Source organism: Giraffa tippelskirchi, chromosome 3 (genome assembly GCF_054371585.1).
Source record: "Giraffa tippelskirchi isolate mGirTip1 chromosome 3, T2T-mGirTip1v1.2.pri, whole genome shotgun sequence".
NCBI classification, from domain to species: Eukaryota; Metazoa; Chordata; class Mammalia; order Artiodactyla; family Giraffidae; genus Giraffa; species Giraffa tippelskirchi.
This window is the reverse complement of record NC_137277.1, coordinates 91,677,676-91,703,680: the sequence shown is the minus strand read 5'-3', so window position 1 is coordinate 91,703,680 and position 26,005 is coordinate 91,677,676. Positions and strand designations below refer to the sequence as shown.

Below are 26,005 nucleotides of genomic sequence, written 5' to 3'. Positions count from 1 at the left end.
TGGGATTGCAATGAAAACTGAGCTTTTCCAAGGTATATTATTGATTTGATATATTATGTTAATTGACTTTGGGAAAATAATCTTTTAGTTGTGGGTCAAACTTTTCTTCATGACACATAGTTCTTTTTATATGTTGTTGGGTTCAACTTGCTAGTGTGTTGAGAATTGTTTTTATGTTTTATGAAAACATAAAATATGTTTTATAAAATAAAATATGTTTTAAAAATATGTTTTATAAAATATGTTTTATTAATAGATACCCAGAGTGTTCTAACAATGGGTGTTAGAACAGTGTTCATAACAATGGCTTCATCTGATTTTGATATCAGAGTAATTCTGGCCTCAGAATGTGTTAGGAAGCTTTACCTCTTCTGTTATTTTAAAAGTCTTTGTGAAGAATTAATTCATAGTAATTTTTTCTTAAATGCTTGGTAGACTACAACAGTGAAGTCATCTGGGCCTGTGCTTATCTTTTTAGTGTTTTTTTTTTTACTTTTTAAAAATTTATTTATTTATCTATTTTTTAACTTTACAATATTGTATTGGTTTTGCCATATATTGACATGAATCCACCATGGGTTTTTAAACTAATTCAAACTCTAATTATTACAGGTCTTTTCGGATTAGGGGGTGTGTTTCTCCCTGTTTTCATTTTAAAAGTTTGTATCTTTCTAGGAATTTGTCCACTTAATGTAAATTATCTAATATATTGACATAGAATTGTACCCCCTTTAAAACATTTTTAAAAAGTTTTTTAACATCAGTAGAAATGCACCATCATTCATTTTTTACTTCAGTAATTTGAATGTTTTTTTTTGTTGTTGTTTTTAATGTAGCTAAAACTTTGTAATTAAAAATTCTTTTCAAAGAACCAACTTTTTTTTTTCTTTCTTACTCTTCTGATCTCTCATTTATACTCTAATATTTATGTATTTATTTTTATTCTTTTTGCTTTGGGTTTAATTTGCTTTCATTTTTCCAATGTCTTACTCTGGCAAATTAGGCTGTTTTGAGATTATTTCACTTTTTTTAATGTTGGCATTTATAACTATAGACTTCACATTAACCACTGGTTTAGCTGCATTCTGTAATATGATATTTCTTTGTTTTAATTTATCTCAAATATTTTCTTCTCTTATGATTTTTACTTGATTCATTTGCTATAAAGTGCATTTAAAACTTTTACCTTATATCAATTTCTCAAAATTTTCTGCTAATAATATCTAGTTTCACTCTCTTCATGTTGGAGCACTTACCTTCCATGATCTCTGTTCTTTTACATTCATTGAAGGCTATTTTATGGCCTATCATGTAATCCTTACTGGGTAATGTTTCATGTGCACTTGAGAAAAATTAGTGTTTTGCTGTTGCTGTGTGAAGTGTCAATTAGGTCTAATTGATTAGTGTTCAAATTTTCCATTTATTTGATCTTTTGTGTAGTTCGTTACCCACTATTGAAAGTAGACTCTTGAACTCTCAAATTATTATTTTGAATTGTCTGTTGCTCATTTAAATCTTTCAGTTTTTGCTTTATGTATATAGAACTTTGTTCAGTTCAGTCACTCAGTCATGTCCGACTTTGTGACCCCATGGACTGCAGCACACCAGGCTTCCGTGTCTATCACCAACTCCCAGAGTTTACTCAAACTCATCTCCGTTGAGTCAGTGATGCCATCCAACCATCTCATCCTCTGTCATCCCTTCCCCTGCCTTCTATCTTTCCTAGCATCAGGGTCTTTTCCAGTGGGTCAGTTCTTCATATCAGGTGGCCAAAGTATTGGAGTTTCAGCTTCAGCATCAGTCCTTCTAATGAATACTCAGGACTGATTTCATTTAGGATGGACTGGTTGGATCTCCTGCAGTCCAAGGGACTCTCAAGAGTCTTCTCCAACACCACAGTTCAAAAGCATCAATTCTGCGGCACTCAGCTTTCTTTATAGTCCAACTCTCACATCCATACATGACTACTAGAAAAACCATAGCTTTGACTAGACGGACCTTTGTTGGCAAAGTAATGTCTCTAATTTTTAATACGCTGTCTTGATTGGTCATGACTTTTTTCCAAGGGGCAAGTATCTTTTAATTTCATGGCTGCAGTCATGATCTGCAGAGATTTTGGAACCTCCAAAAATAGTCTGTCACTGTTTCCCCATCTATTTGCCATGAAGTGATGGGACCAGATGCCATGATCTTAGTTTTTGGAGTGTTCAGTTTTAAGCCAGATTTTTCACTCTCCTCTTTTACTTTCAACAAGAGGCTCTTTCATTCTTCTTCGCTTTCTGCCCCAAGGGTGGTGTCATCTGCATATCTGAAGTTATTGATATTTCTCCCGGCAGTCTTGATTCCAGCTTGTGCTTCTTCCAGCCCAGCGTTTCTCATAATATGCTCTGCATATAAGTTAAATAAGCAGGGTGACAATATACAGCCTTGACGTACTCCTTTTCCTATTTGGAACCAGTCTGTTGTTCCATGTCCAGTTCTAACTGTTGCTTCCTGACCTGCATACAAATTTCTCAGGAGGCAGGTCAGGTGGTCTGGTATTCCCATCTCTTGAAGAAGTTTCCACAGTTTGTTGTGATCCACATAGTCAAAGGCTTTGGCATAGTCAGTAAAGCAGAAATAGATATTTTTCTGGAACTCTCTTGCTTTTTTGATGATCCAGCAGATGTTGGCAAGTTGATATCTGGTTCCTCTGTCTTTTCTAAATACAACTGGAACATCTGGAAGTTCACGTTTCACATACTGTTGAAGTGTAGCTTGGAGAATTTTGAGCATTATTTTGCTAGCATGTGAGATGAGTCCAATTGTGCGGTAGTTTGAGCATTCTTTGGCATTGCCTTTCTTTGGGATTGGAATGAAAACTGCCCTTTTCCAGAACTTTGTTAGGTCCATATATGTTTAATTGTTTAATTTTCATGATGGATTGGCCTCTTTGTTTTTCTTATAAAATGTTCTATCTCCAGTAATTTTTTCTGTTCTAAAGTATATTTTGTCTAATATATATATACAGGCACTGCATCTTTCTTATGGTTTCTGTTTGTATGACATAGTCCTTTCCATGTATTTACTTTGAAGCTATATGTATTTTTGAATCTGAAGTATATTTCTCTTAAACAGCCTTAGTTGGATCATTTTCTTAAATCTGGTCTTGCAGTCTCTGTGTTTTGACTGTTCATTCCTTTAATATTTACCATTATTGCTGTAATTGGATTTAAATCTATTATTTTGCTGTTTTATATAGTTCTCATGTCATTTTTCTTCCTCCTTTACTAATGTTTAAAATGTAACATTCAAGTTTCTTTCATTTTTTACTATATTTTAAAAATTATTAATGGAAGCATTAAAATTATTGTATCTCATAAAAATCTACTTCCCTTTGTTCTGTTATTGTAAAATGTATTACATTTCTATGTTGTTGTTCCAAGAATTCAGTTATAAATACATTGTTTTAAAATGTTTTTAAAATATGAGACTAAAGAAGAAATATTCATTTATAATTGTCTTTTTTTTATTTATTTATTTATTTTTTTTAATAAATTTATTTATTTTAGTTGGGGGCTAATTACTTTACAATATTGTAATAGTTTTTGCCATACATTGACATGAATCAGCCATGGGTTTACATGTGTTCCCCTTCCTGGACCCCCCACCCACCTCCCTCCCCATCCCATCCTTCTGGATCATCCCATTGCCCCGGCCCTGAGCCCTTGTCACATGCATCGAACATGGAATGATGTTCTGTTTCACATATGATAATATACATGTTTCAATGCTATTCTCCCAGAACGTCCCACCCTCACCTTCTCCCTCAGAGTCCATAAAATTGTTCCATGCATCTGTGTCTCTTATTCTGTCTCGCATATAGGGTTATTGTTACCATCTTTCAAATTCCATATATATGCATTAGTATACTGTATTGTTGTTTTTCTTTCTGGCTTACTTCACTCTGTATAATGGGCTCCAGTTTCATCCATCTCAGTAGAACCGATTCAAATGTATTTTTTTAATGGCTGAGTAATATTCCATTGTGTATATGTACCACAGCTTCCTTATCCATTCGTCTGCTGATGGACATCTAGGTTGCTTCCATGTCCTGGCTATTATAAACAGTGCTGCGATGAACATTGGGGTACACGCGTCTCTTTCAATTCTGGTTTCCTCGGTGTATATGCCCAGCAGTGGGATTGCTGGGTCATATGGCAGTTCTATTCCCAGTTTTTTAAGGAATCTCCACACTGTTCTCCATAGTGGCTGTACTAGTTTGCATTCCCACCAACAGTGTAAGAGGGTTCCCTTTTATAATTACAGGATTAACTTTACTGGTGCTGTTTGGATTTTCATGTTGATTTGTGTTCAGTGTTGCCTGATTTCAAACTTAAGATTTTCCTTTATCTCAGTTTTATTTTTTTTGTAAATGTCTTTATTTCACCTTTTTAAAAAAAAATAAAATTGTTTTGTTTATCAGAAGGCTCTTGGTTGACAACTTTTCTTAAGTACTTTGAATGTTATCCCACTGTCTTTGAACATCACTGTTAACGGATTACGTCAACTGTTAAACATATTTGGGTTTCTTTCTATGTGATAAGTGGTTCTTCTCCTATGTTATCAAAATTTTCTCTTGACTTTGACCTTCAGCCAATTTTGTGTGATGTGTCTGGGTGTGGTTCTTTGTGTTTATTTTACTGTAGTGTAACCTGGCAATTAGCTTTTTGATTATAATGTTGGTGCCTAACATTAAGCTTTTGATCACTGAGACATTAATTTCAAAGTCATTTTTGAATAAATGTAAATGTTTTCTATGCAACTGGATAAGAACTAGGCTTTCTCACTCCAAGTTTTCCTTCTAGAAAGTCATGGGTGACCTAGATAACTGACTACTTGAGTAACCCTGTGTTTACCTTCATGCAATGTAATTCCCATTCTTATGTTTTAAATTTACCAACAAAGCAAGCCCTCAAAACCCGCAGCTCTCCACCATCAATCCCAATAAAGACAGAACCCTAGTTAATCCCATTCCATGCTTTATCTTTCTCTCTCTACTTGGGGCCTTGTTGGGTAGCTCCAGGTGTGTCCTGTGTCCTTTTGGACCTGACCGTAATAAACGCTTTTCTTCCCCAAATTCCCCTGACGTTTGTTTTTTTAAGTGCATCTTGCAATCATAGTAACCACAAAGATGGGTCCAGTCACAACGTTGACTCTAGGCAGGGAAATGCTCTCTGGGGCCTCACTGCAAGTAATATGGGCCCAGCTGAGATCCGCCAGGCAACTCTAGTTGATAGCATTAGTGTTCATAGGCTAAAATCTATGTAGAACAAGTAGTTGAAGTCTATTGACCTTCTTGGTTGTCTAAAATAATTTTTTTAATCAAATTGAGACTTTTTCAGTCATTAATCTTCTATTTTTTTCTTGCTTTTTCTCTTTACTCTCCATTATGTGTATGTTGGTACATTTAATGGTGTCTCACATTTCTCTGAGACTGTTAATTTCTTCATCCTTTTCTCTATTCTTCAGATTGTATACTTCTCTATTAATCTATATTTAAGTTTCTTGATTCTTAGACCAGTTCAAATAAACTATTGATCCCTTTATGCGATTTTCCCCCCTAATTTTGGTTACTCTACTTTTCAACTGCAATAGTTCCATTTGATTCTTTATTCTCTATTTGATGTGACATTGTCTTCATATCTTCCTTAAGTGGTTCCTTTTTTGTTCTTTAAACATGTTTATAATAGCTTCTTTAGAGCCTGTATCTATTAAATGTGATAATCTGGAACCTCTCACAATTTCTGTTGCCTTCTGTTTTTTCCTGTGTATGGGTCACACTTTTCCATTTCTTTGTATGTATTATAATTTATTTTTCTGGAAAATTGACATTTTATTAATCTTAATGTGTTGAGCTAAGGTGCTTCAATTGTGTCTGATTCTTTGTTGAGCCTGTGAACAGGAACCCGCCAGGTTTTTTTGTCCATGGGATTCTCCAGGCAAGAATACTGGAATGGGTTGCCATTTCCTACTCCAGGGAATCTTTCCTGCCGAGGGATCGAACATGCCTCACTTTCCTCTCCTGCATTTGCAGGCGGGTTCTTTACCACCTAGCACTACCTGGGTAGTAATTTGGAAACTGACTTTTCCACCTTCAGTATTTGCTATGCTGCAGTTTATTTAATGTTGTATTTCTTACTGCTCTATAATCGTAACAAGCTTGGTGGATTAAGACAAATTTATTATATCACTATTTGGTGGTCAGAAGCTGAGAGTGGTTTTCTGTGGGCTAAAACCAGGGTGACCACTTGGCTGCTTTCCTTCTGGAGACTCGAGAAGAATCTGTTTCCTATCCTTTTCTAGCTTCTCAATTTGACCCATAGTTTCTGACTTGTGATCCTCTTCTATCTTGAAAGTCAACAATAGCTAGGCAAGCCTTTCTCATGCTCCATCACTCTAACACTAACTTTATTGCATCTCTCTTCCATGTTATAAGGACTCATTATATTTGGCCCACCTGGATAATCTAGGAGACTCTCCCTATCTCAAATCCAGCTGATCAGCAAGCTTAATTCTATCTGCAAACTTAATGCCCTTTTGCACTATAGCCTAACATAGTTACAGTTTCCAGGATATCACCATTTTTGGGGAGCCAATATTCTGCCTACCATACTTGAATAGAATATTTTAGTTAATTGCATTTTCCCACATTACAAAGTCATTGAAATCACTCTCCAAAGGGAGCTGCCTTGGGCACATTCACCACATCCCTAGATTACTTATTGTATGTTCTGGAAAACTAATCCATAAATATGAGTTTTTTTTTTTTTTAATTTTGAATGTCATAGGTATTTATTAACAGAATCTTGAGCTCCAGTTCAGTGCATATTTTTTCTCAACAATCTGCCTTCCAAATATTTGTAAGTGAAGATTATAATGATGGTGACTAGATATATCTGTCTTCCTCTATGAAAGGGAATGGCGTTATTAATGACTGTATATGTGGACACATACACTCATTAGACAGCTAAATCTATTCAAATTACATATGGAAATTTAAAATTGTATCCATTTTGTTGAGTACTGTTGTCAAGTGAATATAGAAGCGATTTATATAGAGACAAAGTTAAATTTATAGCTGTTTACTTTGGTTACAGTGTGTTGTGAATCTATTTTAAGAATTGTGATATCATCTAGGTTAATTTATACTGAGGTAATAAATGTAGTCATAAGAGCTATCAGAATTCTGATAATGAGATAATTCTGAGAAATGAGATCAAATTGTAAGACACTAAGTATTCTATGTATTCACTAAGTATTCAAGACTGAGAAAGGAGTATGACAAGGCTGTCTGCTATCACCCTGTTTGTTTAATCTATATGCTCAGCACATCTTGACAAATGACTGGCTGGATAAGTTTCAAGCTGGAATCCAGATAGGCAAGAGAAATGTCAACAAACTCAGATATGCAGATGATACCACTCTAATGGCAGAAACTGAAGAGGAACTAAAGGGTCTCTTGATGAGGGTAAAGGAGGAAAGTGAAAGAGCTGGCTTAAAATTAAATATTAAAAAAGCTAAGATCATGGGATTCGGCCCCATTACTTCATGGCAAATATAGGGGGAAAAAGTGGAAGTAGTGACAAATTTCCTCTTCTTGGGCTCTAAAATCACTGGCAGTGGTGACTGCAGCCATTAAATCAGAAGACGTTTGCTTCTTGTCAGGAAAGCTATGACAAACCCAGACAGTGTGTTGAAATGCAGAGACATTACTCTGCTTACAAAGGTCCATATATAGCCAAGTGTATGGTCTTCCCAGTGGTCACGTATGGTTGTCAGAGCTGGACTGTAAAGAAGGTGAAGCGCTGAAGAATTGATGCCTTCAAACTATGGTGCTGGAGAAGACTTCTGAGAGTCCCTTGGACAACAAGGAGATTAAACCAGTCAATCTTAAGGGAAATCAGCACTGAAAACTTGTTAGACAAGGACTGATGCTGAAGCTGAAACTTCAGTATTTTGGTCATCTGATGTGAACAGCTGACTCATTGAAAGAGTCCCTGATGCTGGGAAAGATTGAGGGTGGTAGACGAGGGCGTCAGAGGATGAGATGGCAGGATGGCATCACTGATGCAATGGACATGAGCTTGGGCAAACTTCGGGAGATGGTGAGGGACAGAGAGATCTGGCATGCTGCAGTCCATGAGGTCGCAAAGAGTTGGAAATGACTGGGCAACTGAATAACAAGTATTTTGAAGCCATTGATTTTGTCATGACCACAAAAGCTAGTGTTAAACAGTTGTTAAAGTCGTATTTTTGTGATAAGTTAGAAGTACAGACACCTTTATAAAATTTTATGCTGTATTCTATTGTAATCATCTGTGAAATGTTATATCTTTTTTTTATTAATTTATTTATTTTAGTTGGAGGCTAATTACTTTACAATATTGTGAGGAGGCATTGTCCAGATCAGGATTAATAGCAGGATATACTTAACATTTGTCAGTTTTTAAAAATAGATTCTTTTATCTGTTGAATATTAAACGAAATAATATTTTTCAAGTACTGCATCACTTATGGACAAACTTCACAGCAACTGAGTTGTTAAATTAAAAAAAAAAAAACACAACATATGTCACTCAAGTAGTATAAAAAGATAATTCAGTGAAGAAAGCAGTACTATCAATATCAAGACCTGATATATGAAGGGCAAGAAAGAAATTAAGATTGTACTTAAGGAGGATAAATCTATTTGGAGATGGAATTGTAAATAAGATGGAAAATCTAAAAGGAGAGGTGGAAGAGTTAAATTACTCCATATGAGAGGTGCTGCAAAAAATAACACTCAATGCTCACATAAGAAGACAGAGAAAAAGACCTGTGTTATATAAATTTTAACTGAATTGAAAACTTAAACATAATATCCATTCATTAGCAATATTAATGCCTAGTTCTTGAACTTGACGCTTTTATAACTAAAAGACCTGTTGAAAGAGGAATGGTTCATCATTGCTTTTTTTATTGAAAGGATCAAGTTTTTGCAAGGGAAATCTGGAACAATACTAAAGTTCTTATGGATTCACCATGTGTCTGAAACTTAGATAATGTGTAAACCTTTCCACAGGTTTTCTGCCTTTTGAATGGAAAATAGTATCTGCCCACCAAAATAGTGAATGGTTACTATGAAGGATACCTAGAGAAAAGACAGTATGTTTAATATTACAACTCCAAAGCTTGCATTCTCCTGGGGATACTGAGCATAATATGCATGATACATATTTAGTATACTTGGTTATGAATGATTGTGAGGAAAAGAGATTATATAGCATCTGTCTTACCTTATGTGTGATCCTGTTCCCATTGCAAATTCAAACATGGTTAAGATTATGCTGGAGAGCTATGTTTAACCATTAAAGCAAAAAGTAAAATAGACTTTCATGATTTTTATAAGAGGACTTGTACCTGAATGTATTTTTTCCTTTCAGGAGCCCAAAGGTAGTCTTCAGGTTTTGGTTTTTTTTTTTTTAATGTTCCTTTGAATTTGTATTATGCCACAGGTGATTTTATATTCACCAAGTGATTGATAGAAAATTTAGTATTATTTGTGCAGGCTCATTTTAGGACAGCACCATTCACGTTTCATGAAATTGTTGTTCAGTTGCTTCGTTGTGTCCGACTCTTTGCAACCCAATGGACTGCAGCATGCCACTAACCTTCACTATCTCCCAGAGTTTGTTGTCTTCCAGTATCTTCCAGAGTTTGCTAAAACTCAAGTACACTGTGTTGATGATGCCATCCAGCCATCTCATCCTCTGATGCCGCCGTCTCCTGCCTGCAGTCTTTCGCAGCATCAGGGTCTTTTCGGTGAGTCAGCTCTTTGCATCAGGTGGCCAAAGTATTGGAGCTTCAGCTTCAGCATCAATCCTTCCAAGGAAAATTCAAAACTGATTTCCTTTGGGATTGAATGGTTTGATCTCCTTGCAGTCCAAAGGACTCTTAAGAGTCTCATCTGGTACCACAGTTCAAAAGAGTCAATTCTTAGGGGCTCAGCCTTCTATATGGTCCAACTCTCACATCTGTACATACTACTGAAAACACCATAGCTTTGAATAAATGGACCTTTGCTGGCAAAGTGATGTCTCTGCTTTTTAATATACTGTCTAGGTTTTATTTAGCTTTTCTTTTCAGGAGCAAGTGTCTTTAAATTTCGCTTTAAATTACTGACACTGTAGTCACCATTTGCAGTGATTTTGGAGCTCAAGAAAATAAAGTCTGTCACTGTTTCCATTGTTTCCCCATCTATTTGCCATGAAGTGATAGGACCAGATGTCATGATCTTTGTGTTTTGGATGTTGAGGGTTTTTTTTTAATTAATTTATTTTAATTGGAGGATGATTTCTATACAATATTGCGGTGTTTTTTTGCCATACATCGACATGAATCACTCATGAGTGCACATGTGTATCCCCATCCTGAACCCCTCTCCCACTTTCCTCCCCACCTCATCCCTCTGAGTTGTCCCAGAGCACCAGCTTTGAGTGCCCTGCTTCATGCATTGAGCTTGCACTGGTAATCTGTTTTACATATGGTAATATACATGTTTCAATGCTATTCTCTCAAATCGTCCCACCCTCACCTTCTTCTACATAGTGCAAAAGTCTGTTCTTTACATCTGTGTCTCTTTTGCTGCCTTGCATGTAGGATCATCATTACTGTCTTTCTAAATTCCATATATATGCATTAATATATGGTATCCGTGTTTCTCTTTCTGACTTACTTCACTCTGTATAATAGGCTCCAGTTTCATCTGCCTCATTAGAACTGACTCAAATGTGTTCTTTTTCATAGCTGAGTAATATTCCATTGTGTATATATACCACAGCTTCTTTATCCATTTGTCTGCTGATGGACATCTAGGTTGGGATGTTGGGTGGTACAAATCTGCCAGGAGTGTCACAGACTGAGATCAGCTCCCCAGAAGAGACACAAACACACAGCCTATCTGGGTCATTGCCCTTGCAGAACACTTGAGAACCTGAGTGGCTTAGACTGGGAAGTGCATGAAATGCAGGGTCCACTTGGGGCAGTGCCCTTGCAGAGCACTGTGGAGCCTGAGCAGTGTGGACCTAGGGGAGTATGTGCTGCCTTGGGCTGTGGCAAACCTAGTGTGGTCCATCCACTGGGAGCATTCCCCACACATGCCAGCTGTATTTGGTTGCACTGTCCCTCCCTCCTCACAGCACAACTGAATGAGTGAACCTAAATAAGTGGCCACCTTCACCCCTTGTGTCAGGGTGGAAATTAAACATTGTAGAGACTTGCAAACAGAGGAAGCCAAAATAAAGAAGGGGGAACCGCTCTGAATGTTGAGTTTTAAGCCAACTTTTTCACTCTCCTCTTTCACCTTCATCAAGAGGCTCCTTAGTTCCTCTTTGTTTTCTGCCATTAGAGTGGTATAATCCACATATCTGAGGTTGTTGATATTTCTCCCAGCAATCTTGATTCCAGCTTGTGATTCAGTCCAGCACAGCATTTCACACAATGGACTCTGCATTAAAGTTAAATAAGCAGGGAGACAATATACAGCCTTGACATACTCCTTTCCCAGTTTTGAACCAGTCCATTGTTCTTTGTCCAGTTCTAACTGTTGCTTCTTGACCTGCATACAGGTTTCTCAGGAGACAGGTAAGGTGGTCTGTTATTCCTATGTCTTGAAGAATTTTCTACAGTTTGTTGTGATCCACATAGTCAAAGGCTTTAGCACAGTCAATAAAGCAGATATTTTTCTAGAATTCCCTTTCTTTATGATCCAACAGATGATGAATATTTGATCTCTGATTCCTTTGCCTTTTCTTAAACTAGCTTATACATCTGGAAGTTCTCAGTTCACATACTATTGAAGCCTAGCTTGAAGGATTTTGAGTGTAACCTTATTAGTACATGAAATGCATGCAATTTTGTGGTAGTTTCAGCATTCTTTGGCATTGTCTTTCTTTGGGATTGGAATGAAAACTGACCTTTTCCAGTCCTGTGGCTACTGCTGAGTTTTCCAAATTTGCTGGCATATTGACTGCAGCACTTTCACAAATCATCTTTTGGGATTTTTAAATAGCTCAACTGGAATTCCATCACCTCCACTAGCTATGTTCATAGTAATGCTTCCTAAAGCCCACTTGTCTTCACACTCCACAGTTTCTGACTCTAGGTGAGTGACTACACTGTCGTGGTTGTCCGGGTCATTAAGAACTTTTTTGTTTAGTTGTGCTGTGTGTTCTTGCTACCTCTTTTTAATTTCTTCTGCTTCTGTTAGGTCCTTATTGTTTCTGTTCTTTATCATACCCGTCGTTGCATGAAATGTTCTCTTGATATTTCTAACTTTTAACAAGAGGTCTTTAGTCTTTCCCGTTCTATTGTTTTCCTCTATTTATTTGCATTGTTCACATGAGAAGACTATCTATCCTTGCTATTCTCTGGAACTCTGCATTCAGTTGGGTATATCTTTCATGAACTATTTAAACTAATTAAGGTAATTAGTTTTTACCTTAGTTTAACAGCTTAAACCTAAGCAACATTCAGAGAATAGCTACTGTGTATTATCTTATGACCAGAACTGATGTGTTTTATAGAATCTTTAACATTTGAGATAAAGGAAACTTTGAGATCATCTAGAAGATTGGCATATAATTAGTAACAAGTAATTGTTGTTGTTCAGTTGCCTACAGTGCGGGAGACCTGGGTTCGATCCCTGGGTTGGGAAGATCCCCTGGAGAAGGAAATGGCAACCCACTCCACTACTCTTGCCTGGATAATCCCGTGGACAGAGGAGCCTGGTGGGCTACAGTCCATGGGGTCACGAAGAGTTGGACACAACTGAGTGACTTCACTTCTTTTCAGTTGCTATGTCTTGTCTGACCTTTGAGCTCCATTAACTGCAGTGTGCCAGGCGTCTCTGTCCTTCACTGTCTCCGGGAGTTTGCTTAAACTCCTATCCATTGAGTCAGTGATGCCATCCAACCACCTCATTCTGTGTCATTCTGTTCTCCTGCCCTCAATCTTTCCCAGCATCAGGGTCTTTTCCAATCAGTTGGCTCTTTGAATCAGGTGGCCAAACTGTTGGAGCTTCAGCATCAGTCCTTCTAGTGAATATTCATGGTTAGTTTCCTTTAGGATTGACTGGTTTGATCTCCTTGCAGTCCAAGCGACTCTCAAGAGTCTCCTGCAGCACCACAGTTGAAAGCATCAATTCTTGGGCATTCAGCATTCTTTATGATCCAACTTGTCACATCCATACATGATTATTGGAGAAACCATAGCTTTGACTAGATGGACCTTTGTTGGCAAAGTGCTGTCTCTGCTTTTTAATACCCTGTCTAGGTTTTGAATACACGACTTTGTCAATAAATTAGCTTTGTTAAACTAAATCACAGCTATTTCAAAATTAATCTGGTGATAACATAATTCTCACTCATTTTCATATTTGTTTGGATAACAGAGAAAAGGGAGGATATTTTCATTTATCATGTAGTAAATTGGGTGGATATTGTCTATGAGAAGTAAATAATTTCTATTGTGATGGAAAAACATTTGAAACCTGCTGATGTAAAGCAACCTGTCCAAGAGTGTTCATCAATAGGAAAATCACTTAAATAACAGAAGTTCCAAATTGATTTTTTTTTCCTACCACGTCAGTTTCTTTCATGTTTCTGTATCTTTGTGATTCAGAAAATAAATGATAGAGGGTAGAGCCAGAAGCACTTTAATCACAATTCATCCTTGATCCCTCTGAACGTCTAAAATCAAAGATGCTGCATCTTGTCAGCAGCAAAAACAAGATATGGTAGAATAGTGAGCTGATTCAAAGCTATTGCAAGCCAAGAGAGCAGATGAAGTAGCCTGTGATTTTGTCATTTCCTTATTTACCAAGGAAGTAAATAATCCAGCATGGTGTGCCATGTAAGTCTGGATGTGAGTGGAAATCTGGGTTCATTTTACTGAGAATTGGAGGGATTGAGTTGAATCTAGGAAAAGGACCACAATCAAACAGCAGGTTTGCCTAATAGATTATGAATTTGGAATACTAGAAATTTATATCTCTGCCTCAACCATAAAAAAAAAAAAGACAAATGGATTAAATGTAAAAAAAAACATAGAACCCCAAAAGAATTAAAAGGTGGGGCTAACACTTTATATGATGCAGAGACTCCTATATGACTGGATTGCTTTGTATTAATAAATGTATATCATATTTGATTAAGCTCAGTTTAAATTATTAAATTGTTAGTGTGAAAATAACTGCTGATATCTATATAAACAGAAGCATTTTATCCCCAAGTTGGACCTATATCTGTGACAAATAGATAGTATTTGCCTTATGCATTTGTTCATCTTGTTTGTAAATATAGTCTTTAAACTTACTAAGAACCATAATTTCAAGTAACCTACCATTAAATCACCATTTAACAAATCTACTTTGTACAAGCTTAATCAGTCATAAAAATGTCCAGGATACAGCCATTCAGTACAGAACACTCCCAAGATACTAGTTAGAAGCATTTTCAAGTAATGCAAAAGCAAAAGCTCTTGTTAATATTGTGCTGCAATTACAAGATAGCTTGTAATGCAAAGAAACAGTAGATTAATTCTTTTAGAAGGGCAAGATGTGGCTTAGCATATGAATATGAATGGCACTTGCATTCACTTTAAATAATCTTCCATATAAATATCAAGCTGCACTGTTAATATCAATGCAGAGGCTCCTTTGATGTCATCATTTTTGTAGTTATGCTCATAAATTTGGAATATGGAGATGTATATAAGATTAAATTTCTGAGCATATGGCAAGAATTTTATAATTATAGAAATTTAACCCTTTAACACTTAGTTTGGCCCCAGGTAAATAGCAGGGAGGGAACACAGCTCCAGCCATCAACAGAAAATTGGATTAAAGAATTACTGAGAAGGCAAAACCAAAAGAAAAAGGAAAGATATACCCATTTGAATGCAGAGTTCCAAGAATAGCAAGGAGAGATAAGAAAACCTTCCTCAGCTATCAGTGCAAAGAAAAAGAGGGAAACAATAGAATGGAAGAGACTAGAGATCTCTTCAAGAAAATTAGAGATATGAAGGGAACATTTCATGTAAAGATGGGCTCAATAAAGGACAGAAATGGTATGGACCTAGATACCATTAAGAAGCAGAAGATATTAAGATATTAAGCAGAAGATATTAAGAAGAGGTGGCAAGAAGAAGATATTAAGAAGAGGTGGCAAGAATAAACAGAAAAACTGTACAAAAAAGATCTTCATGACCCAGATAATCATGATGGTGTGATCACTCACCTAGAGCCAGACATCCTGGAATGTGAAGTCAAGTGGGCCTTAGGAAGCATCGCTACGAACAAAGCTAGCGGAGGTGATGGAATTCAGTTGAGGTATTTCAAGTCCTAAAAGATGATGCTGTGAAAGTGCTGCACTCGATATGCCAGCAAATTTGGAAAACTCAGCAGTGGCCATAGGACTGGAAAAGGTCAGCTTTCATTCCAATCCCAAAGAAAGGCAATGCCAAAGAATGCTCAAACTACTGCACAATTTGCACTCATCTCACACACCAGTAAAGTAAAGCTCAAAATTCTCCAAGCCAGGCTTCAGCAATACCATGAAATTCCAGATGTTCAAGCTGGTTTTAGAAAAAGCAGAGGAACCAGAGATCAAATGGCCAACATCCGCTGAATCATCGAAAAAGCAAGAGAGTTCCAGAAAAACATCTACTTCTGTTTTATTGACTATGCTGAAGCCTTTGACTGTGTGGATCACAATAAACTATGGAAAATTCTGAATGAGATGGGGATACCAGACCACCTGACCTGCCTCTTGAGAAATCTGTATGCAGGTCAGGAAGCAACAGTTAGAACTGGACATGGAATAACAGACTGGTTCCAAATTGGAAAGGAGTATGTAAAGGCTGTATATTGCCACCCTGCTTATTTAACTTATATGCAGAATACATCATGAGAAACGCTGGGATGGAAGAAGCACAAGCTGGAATCAAGATTGCCAGGAGAAAAATCAATAACCTCACACATGCAGATCACACCATTCTTATGGCAGAAAGTGAAGAAGAACTAAAGAGCCTCTTTAAAAAAGTGAAAGAAGAGAGTGAAAAAGTTGGCTTAAAGCTCAGTGTTCAGAAAACTAAGATCATGGCATCTGGTCCCATCACTTCATGGGAAATAGATGGGGAAACAGTGGAAACAGTGGCTGACTTTATATTTTTGGGTTCCAAAATCACTGCGGGTGGTGATTGCAGCCATGAAATTAAAAGGTGCTTACTCCTTGGAAGGAAACCTATGACTAATCTAGACAGCATATTAAAAAGCAGAGACATTACTTTGCCAACAAAGGTTGGTCTAGTCAAGGCTATGGTTTTTCCAGTAGTCATGTATGGATGTGAGAGTTGGATGATGAAAAAAGCTGAGCACCGAAGAATGATGCTTTTGTACTGTGGTGTGGGAGAAGACTCTTGAGAGTCCCTTGGATTGCAAGAAGATCCAACCAGTCCATCCTAAAAGATATCAGTCCTGGGTGTTCATTGGAAGGACTGATGTTGAAGCTGAAACTCCAATACTTTGGCCACCTGAAGCAAAGAGCTGACTCATTTGAAAAGACCCTGATGCTGGGAAAGATTGAGGGCAGGAGGAGAAGGGGCCAACAGAGGGTGAAATGGTTGGATGGCATCACCAACTCAATGAACATGAGTTTGAGTAAACTCCGGGAGTTGGTGATGGACTGGGAGGCCTGATGTGCTGCAGTCCATGGGGCCGCAAAGAGTCAGACATGACTGAGTGACTGAACTGAACTGAATCCTTCCTAATGCAGGAAACAAGGTAACACCTCCAGCTCAGTGTTAATGAGAAAGATCCAGCAAGGATAAAAATAAGAAGGAGATTAGAAGGAAAGTTTCTAAGTATATGACATTTTAGAGGAGCATTCATATTTATGCAGAATAAGCCCCCAAAAGAATTAGATCATATCTATAATTCTTGAAGTAACCTTATGCATTTAATGCCAGATAAGAGATCTAAGAATAATTTGAACCCAAATCTTTGGAAAATTTACAAATTTTCACTGTTACCACCACTGTGACATATCTGTAAAATTAACACAGAATGAAAGGTAAATGGATATTTTTATGGTAGTTCTTTTAAAATGTCTTGAGGTTAGAGAAACATAATTGTCTACATTTATGTCCACTATTGTCAATTTAGAAGCATAAAGTTAATAAAGGTTGACTCAAATGTAATAAATTATAGAAATAGAATACTATTCTGTTTTCAAGAGCTACAAAAAGAATTGAAATGATTTTATATGTTTTCAGTTTAATTCAAATCAAAATTATTTTCCTGAAATACTTTTCTAATTATAAAGTTAATATAAAACTATTGTGAAAAGTTTGGAAAGTAAAACACTTTAGGAAAGATAACTTAACCTATTATGCACATTTTGACTAATTTTCCCTAGTCCATTTATTGCGATGTACTTAATTAAAGTTAACATGTAAACTATTATTCTGCTTCTTTTCATTTAATATAAACATGTCTCATGGAGAAACAAACAATATGGCGTCGAGGAAGCTTGAGGGAAAACATTATTGATGTTTTAACTAAATTCAAAGTGAGAGACAATAGTTTGGACTAGATGATGCCCCTTGGGAGTATGGGAAATACCACATTAGGGTAAGTTTTGAAAGTAGAGCCAATAATACCTGCTACCTGCTGATGGATGCAATGTAGCCTCTAGATTAAAAAGAGGAAACAAAGATGACTTCTGTGTTTTCAAGTTGAGTAACCAGGTGAATATCATTGGCTGACAAGATACTTGTGAAGAAGTAGAAGGTATAAGAAAAATAAGAATTCCATTGGAGTCATGTAAGACTGAAATATCTAGTAGATATTATGCCAAGTAGAGATGTTGGTTAATAGTTAAATATGCAAATATATGAAGCTTAGGGAAGTGATGATCATTGAAATTAAAAAACAAAGCTCTGGGGCTCCTGTAGGAATTAGAAGATTTGGAGATGATTATACGATATAAATGTTTATTGAATATAATTATCCATTATTTCTGAAGGAAAGGTAGATAAATACCATATCCTGCTGGAAATTCAGTATTACACAATTTAAAGAAAAACTAATATTTTAAGTGCCTGCTATGTGACATGTACATCTTCTAATATTTTAAATGTGTTAAGATGATATTCAATCCTCACAAATACTTCAATGTGGCAGTATTGCTTATTATCACAGAGCACAACACAGGCAAGGCAGGGTCACCCATAGAGCCTAAGAAATTAGTTTTGCCAGTAGCTTGAGAATGGTCTAAATACTTCTGTCAAATTCTAGGGGAGTTCTCTGGCTTCAATATCATCTTGGTTACATTTCTGTAGAAATTAAATGGACATGTTAAAATAGGTTCAGTTTGTTTTATTGTGGAAGATATAAACAAAAGCTTACCATCAGATACACACACACAAACACACACATAAACACACCAGAGTGTGAATTTGATATTCCACACAGTGAAAAAATAATCTTGTGCAGGGCTCTAGCTGCTCTTCTTTCATGTTGATAACATGGGCGATTTTCATGTGTAAAGTGCAGAGGATGAGATTCATGAACCACCCTGACTGAAGTGAATAATGATATTGTGAAGTTTAAATCTGACTTTCTGTGGAAGCCAGACCTGCTAAAATGAGGAATAATTTTTAAAATCCACACCTTTTGGTACATACAAGAGAACATTATATTTGTGAAAAGAAAAAAAATTTATAGAATCAGATGTAATTTCTGCTTTTTTCTACTGTTAGATTTTCCTCATGTCACTTGTAGCTATCTAGAGACTCATACTGAGCTTTGCAGTTCCACGTGTTATGTGATGCATGAGTTGCTGATAATGCCTCTTACACTGGAAGAAATATGGAGCAAGTTAGCAATTTGCAAGGGATCATTTTGAAAAGCTGTAAGGGATAAAGCTATAGCCACAGAGCCTGATTAGTTAAAAATGGGTTCTCTAATGAGGATATGAGTACTAATTTCAAGCTTTATGATTAACTGCTGGAATTACCACTGATTTTGTAAGAGTTCTAAGAAACGGATTTAGGAGTGGAAGAATAAACACCAGCCCAAAAGTCATGTGTATATCTTCTACTCCTAACTTGTACCCATTATTAAATTGCATAATTGTTTCTTTGTCAGCAAAGGTCCATCTAGTCAAAGGTGTGGTTTTTCCAGTAGACGTGTATGGATGTGAGAGTCGGACTATAAAGAAAACTGAGCAGCGAAGAATTGATGCTTTTGAACTGTAGTGTTAGAGAAGACTCTTTAGATTCCCTAGGACTGCAAGGAGATCCAACCAGTCCATCCTAAAAGAAATCAGTCCTGAATTCATTGGAAGAACTGATGCTGAAGCTGAAACTCCAGTACTTTGGCCACCAGATGCTAAGAACTGACTCATTTGAAAAGACCCTGATGCTGGGAAGGATTGAAGGTGGGGAGAAAAGGGGATGACAGAGGATGAGATGATTGGATGGCATCACCATCTCAATGGACATGAGTTTGAGTAAACTCTGGGAGTTGGTAATGGACAGGGAGGCATGGCATGCTGCACTCCATGGGGTCACAAAGAGTAAGAAACGACTGAGTGACTAAACTGAACTGAACCTTTCTAGCTTCAGTTCTGTGTATGTGAAATAGGGATATGGTGGCTGTACTTCCTGCTCCAGTGTGATTGTGAAGATAAAATAAGTAAATATATGGATGACATAGAAATATGCATGTTGTATAGTTATACAAATGTTATTATAGTTTAATCACCTAGACTCATAGAATACCCATGAAATACTTTAAGATTTAATGTAAAGCCAGATGAATTTTTTAACAAGCAGTGAATTTCCAAAAAGACAACTTTAAGATGTATTTTTTAAATTAGCCTGTTTACAGAAATACAAAAGAGTATGGGTTTCTTTAAGTTTACAAGAACTTAGTGCAGCAAAAGCAATTCTCAGTAGAGAATTATTTGAAAGCCAGATGATCTTCATAGAAATATAAAAATATTGTGAATGATTTATGTTATTTCTCAGGTTTGTACATTTTTAAAGCTCCTTGATTACTTATTTAGATTTGTTCACATCTTCCCAGCTAATCTCAAGTACTGTTATTCAAGGTGGTATGGGCAAAGTGGTTAACGTCAAGAATACAAACCAAAACGCAAAAAAAAAAAAAAAAAAAAAATTACCATATTACATCCCTCTTCAAGAGCAATGACTCCTGTTTTGCTTATTATCTTTATAAGTAGAAACATATTGTTTTTTCATTCATTAGTTCAACATCAAATTTGTTTAGCATTTATTGTGTGCCAGGGCAGTGATAAAAGCAGACAAAGTTTTTATTTTCAGGGAACTTGCAGTCTGTTGATGAAGATAGTGAGGTAAAGAATAAACCATGTTAATATGTGAAATATAGAGGCTTCTCAGCAGAGATAACTGCCCTTGCAAACACTTGAGAAACATGGTTGACATATTGGAAGAACAAAAATGTCGGCTTCCGTGGAGCAGATTGAGTAAGAGGAAGAGTGATTTAAACGAAGATGAAGAAGTAGGCAGGACCGAATTATGTATATAAGTTGAGACCTCATATTACCTTTTATTCAGTGGAGAAGGAAATGGCAACCCACGCCGGTATTCTTGCCTGGAGAATCCCATGGACAGAGGAGCCTGGTGGGCTACAGTCCTAAGGATCGCAGAGAGTCAGACACGACTGAGCGACTAAGCCTCTTATTCAAGGTAAGGACATTGAATTTTGTAGGTTTAGAACACATGAAACAAATCAATGGCTTTTTGCCACTCATTGAATGTAACAAATTTTTCTCAAAACACTATGCATTAATAAATGTGACAGGAAATGTGATTTCTTTATATTAGTTTTAGGCAGACACTTTGCCAACTTATTTAGCACGTGGTTTTTATTCGGAGAATAATACATAGGACAAACTTGAGTTGTGTACCATGTTGGGATAAAATCACCATGTTTGGCTTCATGTAACTATGTCAAACCAGAGGGATAGAAGGATAGCATCTTCTGTGATCATCTCTTTGCTGAATTCACGTGTCTTTTGTGTTTCAAAGCGCCATCTTGTTTAGCCTTAATTTGGCTCAAAAGTTATTTTTTCTGTGCTATATATTAATTTTTAAGTGAAATTTGATTAAGATGCAATCATAAGCCCTAAAAAAGTTAAATATTTGTGAAGAATATGGCACAAAAAGAATAATTCACCTACAAAAGATTTCCTTGCAATCCTTTGCATCAAACACCATCTTCTATCAAGGCTCTCTTCCTCCTTTAGCAAATATCTCTTTTAAAATGTATCAAATTTTATGCATTGTATTTGTTTACTTTCAATTATTTATTTATATTTTCACTTAATTAAATGATTTTTTTTTTAACTAAAAATTATTTGGATGTCTTGGGTTGAGATAGAATGTATCGTGTGTGTGTTCCTTACTATAAGTCAGACTCTGCTTAAACCAGAGTTTGTGTTCAATCATTATTTTGCCTGTTCAACTGAGTCTTCCACTGATTACAATTGTCATTCATTCTGCAAATCTGAATGAATTTACTACAGATTTATTTACTACAGTTAAATAAATTTAACTTATCTGTTAAATTTACTATAAAAACCAAACTAAAAAGCACTGAAATATTAAGTGTAGAACAACTTTCTCCATCTTCATTTTAAAACGAGAGGAAAGTTTTTTTTGGTTTGCTTTCCTTCATAACTTTGAGGATGTTAACTTTTCATCTTTAATTTTGCACAAGAACTGCACTATTATCCATGTACATGCGTGCATGCTCAATCACTTCAGCTGTGTCTGACTCTTTGCAACCCTATAGACATTAGCTTACCAGGCTTCTCTGTCCATGGGATTTCCTAGGCAAGAATACTGGAGTGGGTTGCCATGCCCTTCTCAAATGGATCTTCCTGACCCAGGGATTGAACCTGCATCTCCTGTGTCTCCTGCATTGTAGGTGGATTCTTTACCACTGAGCCACCAGGGAAGCCCAGAATGCATCATAATAATTTGCAAAAAATAATGGATTTAAAAACTTAAGCACTTTTTACTTATAGCAGAGTGAGGGGAAAATGAAGCTCATTAGGTGAGAGCGAACTGTATTCTGAGATGGGAGGCCAATGAGGAGCCCAGATAAATTGAATAAAGGTTGTTTGTTTCAAGGTGACTTGTTCTCTGGAATCCAAGATAACAGTGGCAATTTTATATAGGAACAGAGATTCTGTCTTTAAGGGCACACCATAATGAACACCTAACTAGACATAGTTGCAAATAATTTAGCACCATATTTATCACAGCCCAGGGCAAGGTAGAATACTGACTACTTGAGAATTTGGTTTTGGTTAAAAAATCTATTTCTAGATAGATTTTAGATATGGGGTTTTCCTTTGAAGCTTCAGATATGTATTACTTTCCCTTTCCTGTGGTATTTTCATAGGTCTTTGTTTTCTGCTTCTGTTTTTTCATCTTTGAATGGGCCCAAGTATTTACGATAGGTGTTTCTTAATATTTAAGGTGCACGGAACATCCTTATTCTCTCCCACTGTTCTGCTTTCAGACCTAACTTCGGAAAGCCCCAATGTGGTTCCTGCCAGTATTTTTCTAAAACAACTAGATAGAGCTGGGGTTTTGTTTGGCTCTTACAGTTCTGTCAATGGAGGACTGCAGTTTTTCTTCAGAGAATGTAGCTAATCCAAATTTATGCTCCTCCTAGAGAGTTAGAATGGGTTTGAGGGTCCAAACATCTCTAATGGTGAATAGTCTTATTAAACCTTTAGTAGCAAGAATCTTTCTCTTCTAGCCCTCTGCACTCTATCAATAAAATGGTCCCTATTGCTTATTTGCCTTTTCCTACCACTACCAAACAGCACCCCTTGGTCTTTTTCTTTGTCTTTCTTCACCCCTCACCCTCACACCATATCCCTTACCTCTATCTTTATTTCTGTATTTGTGACTCTATCTTATTTTTGTCATTATCTTTTATACTCTGAATCCCTAAGAGACTATCTTTCTGGGTTAGCCTTAGACAGCACTTTTATACAGGCTCTCTGGGGTCACTAGTGATCCCACAGATAACTGATTTAGTTTATACACCATGCCCTGATCTAGTTTGTTATAGCAAGGGAACAGGGTAAAATGATACAGAATATTGCAACATAAGTGAATAAAATCACATTCAACCTCTTTTTCTAAAGAAGGATGTTGGCACAACAAGAACTTGAGGGCTTTATATCCAGAAAAATCTTAGGATTGTACTGCTCATAAAAGACTTCTTTCTTGTTTGTGCCATTTCTTAAAGCATACTTAGGTTGCTAAGGAAACTGTATGGTGCTGTTCATCCTCATTTCTTGCTACTCTGTGGTACACTAGATGCATATTTTCTAACTGAAGGTAAAAATTATTATGCCATGAGTATTGCCCAAAAATGAAAAGCATGACTCTTTCTGACACACAGGGTGATTCTAGGGTAGTTGTTGTGGACTTGTGATTTTAGATTTAAGTTGTTCTTGAATCCCAAAGAAGGTTAAGATATTAGGATGATTCAAATATTTCTTTTATTCATTGACAAAAAGCAACATTACTCTGGCCAGGAGGGGTAGATTATATAAAATAATTAATCCGTTCCCAATAATGATGAAGGTAAAAAGTAAGCCAGACTTAGCATGGTAAGTAAAGACAGGGAAAGACAATATATGATATTGCTTAGGTATACAATCTGGAAAAGAAAAAAAAAAAGATACAAATGAACTTATTTCCAAAACAGAAAAAGACTCAAAGACATAGAAAACAAACTTATGGTCACCCAAAGGAAAAAGGAGATGGTAAGTGTTAGTCACTCAATCATGTCTGACTCTTTGATACAGCATGTACTGTAGCCCACCAGATTCCTCTGTCCGTGGAATTCTTCAGGCAGGAATACTGGAGTGGTTAGCCATTCCCTTCTCCAGAGAATCTTCCCCACCCAGGGATCAAACCCGAGTCACCTGAGTTACAGGCAGATTCTTTACTGGCTGAGCCACCAGGGAAGTCAAATTAGGAGATTGGGATTAACATATAAAACCACTACATATAAAATAAATGATCAACCAGGACCCACTTACATAACAGGGAGCTATGTTCAATGTTTTGTAGTAACCTATAAGGGAAGAGAGGCTGAAGAAGTATGTATATATATAAAACTGAATATGAGACTAGCATGATATTATAAATCAACTATGCTTCAATAAAAAATAACTAAAAAATATGTAATCTTAAAATCTCCACAGATGGAGTTACATAGGATTTCTTCATTATTATCTTAACCCTGCTTTTGGAAAATAATTTTTAAATTTGGTAAATATTTACAAATAGTGTAATTGATATGCTCGTTATTTGCTGAAGGTCTTTCTTAGTCTGCCATCAGATATACTCAGATGTATAGGTCCAGATTTATACTCAAGTGTTTTAAGAACCAAACAGGGAGCATAAATAAATGGAAAGGCAGAGTATAATATGATGGGAGTAGTGGGGGGGGCAAGGTCAGATATAATAGAAAAGATGTGCTATGTCTAAAATTGTCCAAATTAAAGTTAAAATTTTCTAAAACATGATTGTATCACAGTGACTACATCTATGAACCACATTGGGGTTATGGACAACTGGATTGTAACATCTGCCCATTTATTTCTTTTCAAATAAGAGAAGAAGAGATAACTAGATGTTATTTATGTTATTACTAGTCAGGTAAGAGAATTTCCTCATCTCTAATGTAGGAAGGTCAGACCATATTTATGGGGAGAAAATATTGTAAATTACAAGGATTAAGAAGTGAATTGAATAGGTGCCAAACTTGGAGGAGACCTGTGGAGATGGAGAATTCAACTGTATATAAGTGGATTCTTTTCTTCTGAACCTGAAGCTTTACTCTGAGATTCAATGAATTTCTTATCGCTGAAGAACTTTGCTCAAAAATAATCTCAACGAGGGCCCCTTGATTAGTCAATTTAATGTTGCAAGCACTCTGGCTTTTGTAATCCCTTTAACCTTGTTCTCCTTTTGCTTTTATCCCTAATATAATATTATATAATAATAAGCAGTGGTATGTATATGGGTATATATATATATAATAAATAATTATTTTCATTGCTTATGGTCCATTTTCCCTACTAGGATGTAAGTTACATTAGAACAGGCATCTTTTTCATTTTATACTCTGATATGTCCTAATGTTCTGGAATAGATCTTGAAACATGATAGGCTCTCAGTAAATATTTGTTGAATGAATGAGGAGATAGAATTGGACATAGGTAGGGATAACTGTAAATAAATTTACTGTTGAGTGATTTCATATTCTTGCAATATAGGACAAAGAGCCATTGGTTCAGAGCTGAGAATTTTAGGGAGTTGCAGAGTCTTTAAGTAAAATGATGAAGTTAATAACTTAAGGACCTAAAAATATGAACAAGAAATCATCTGCTTTGCTCCATTGAAACCCTAGTGTCCTGAAACTGGATACTAATTTTGCAATGGTAGACTTGGGTCTAAAAATTATTTTTTCCTAGCAGGACTCTGCAGCCTGTGGCAAAGGAATCATGTACTTAAATAGAACTGAAGTAGTGGATTTAGTGGATTGAAGTGGCCCAGGAACAAGGGACATTGATAATGAGACAGTGATCAAAGTCTTAATACCATATAGAAGCTAAAGAGGAAAGTAAAGCCATGGTGAGGTATTTAGCCTGGAAGAAAATTAAGGCCTTATTAAATATTCAGAGATACAGAGAGGACCACAGGCAGGCATACTTGGAAGAGTGTGAAAACTTTGTGGTTAGAATAGCTCCTGGGGAAAGAAAGTTCCACAAGAGCAGGTGTTTCTGTCAGTTTGGTTCATTGCTGTATATACTCAGAAGTGCCTGGGACATGTGTGTGT

At 36.3% G+C, this 26,005-nt stretch overlaps 1 protein-coding gene across 4 annotated transcripts in view; it reads left to right on the top strand.

Annotated features, from left to right (window-relative positions):
* The window catches only part of XIRP2 (xin actin binding repeat containing 2), a 712,110-nt gene that overhangs the window by 94,763 nt on the left and 591,342 nt on the right, over positions 1-26,005 (top strand). Inside the window, exon 1 of one of the 4 annotated variants that reach the window (XM_081582633.1) lies at positions 20,689-20,814. The exons of the other annotated variants lie outside the window; for them this stretch is intronic. The gene's annotated coding sequence lies outside the window, so the exon portion shown is untranslated. Of the gene's footprint in view, positions 1-20,688; positions 20,815-26,005 lie in introns of those variants that run through there. 4 annotated transcript variants of the gene reach the window in all.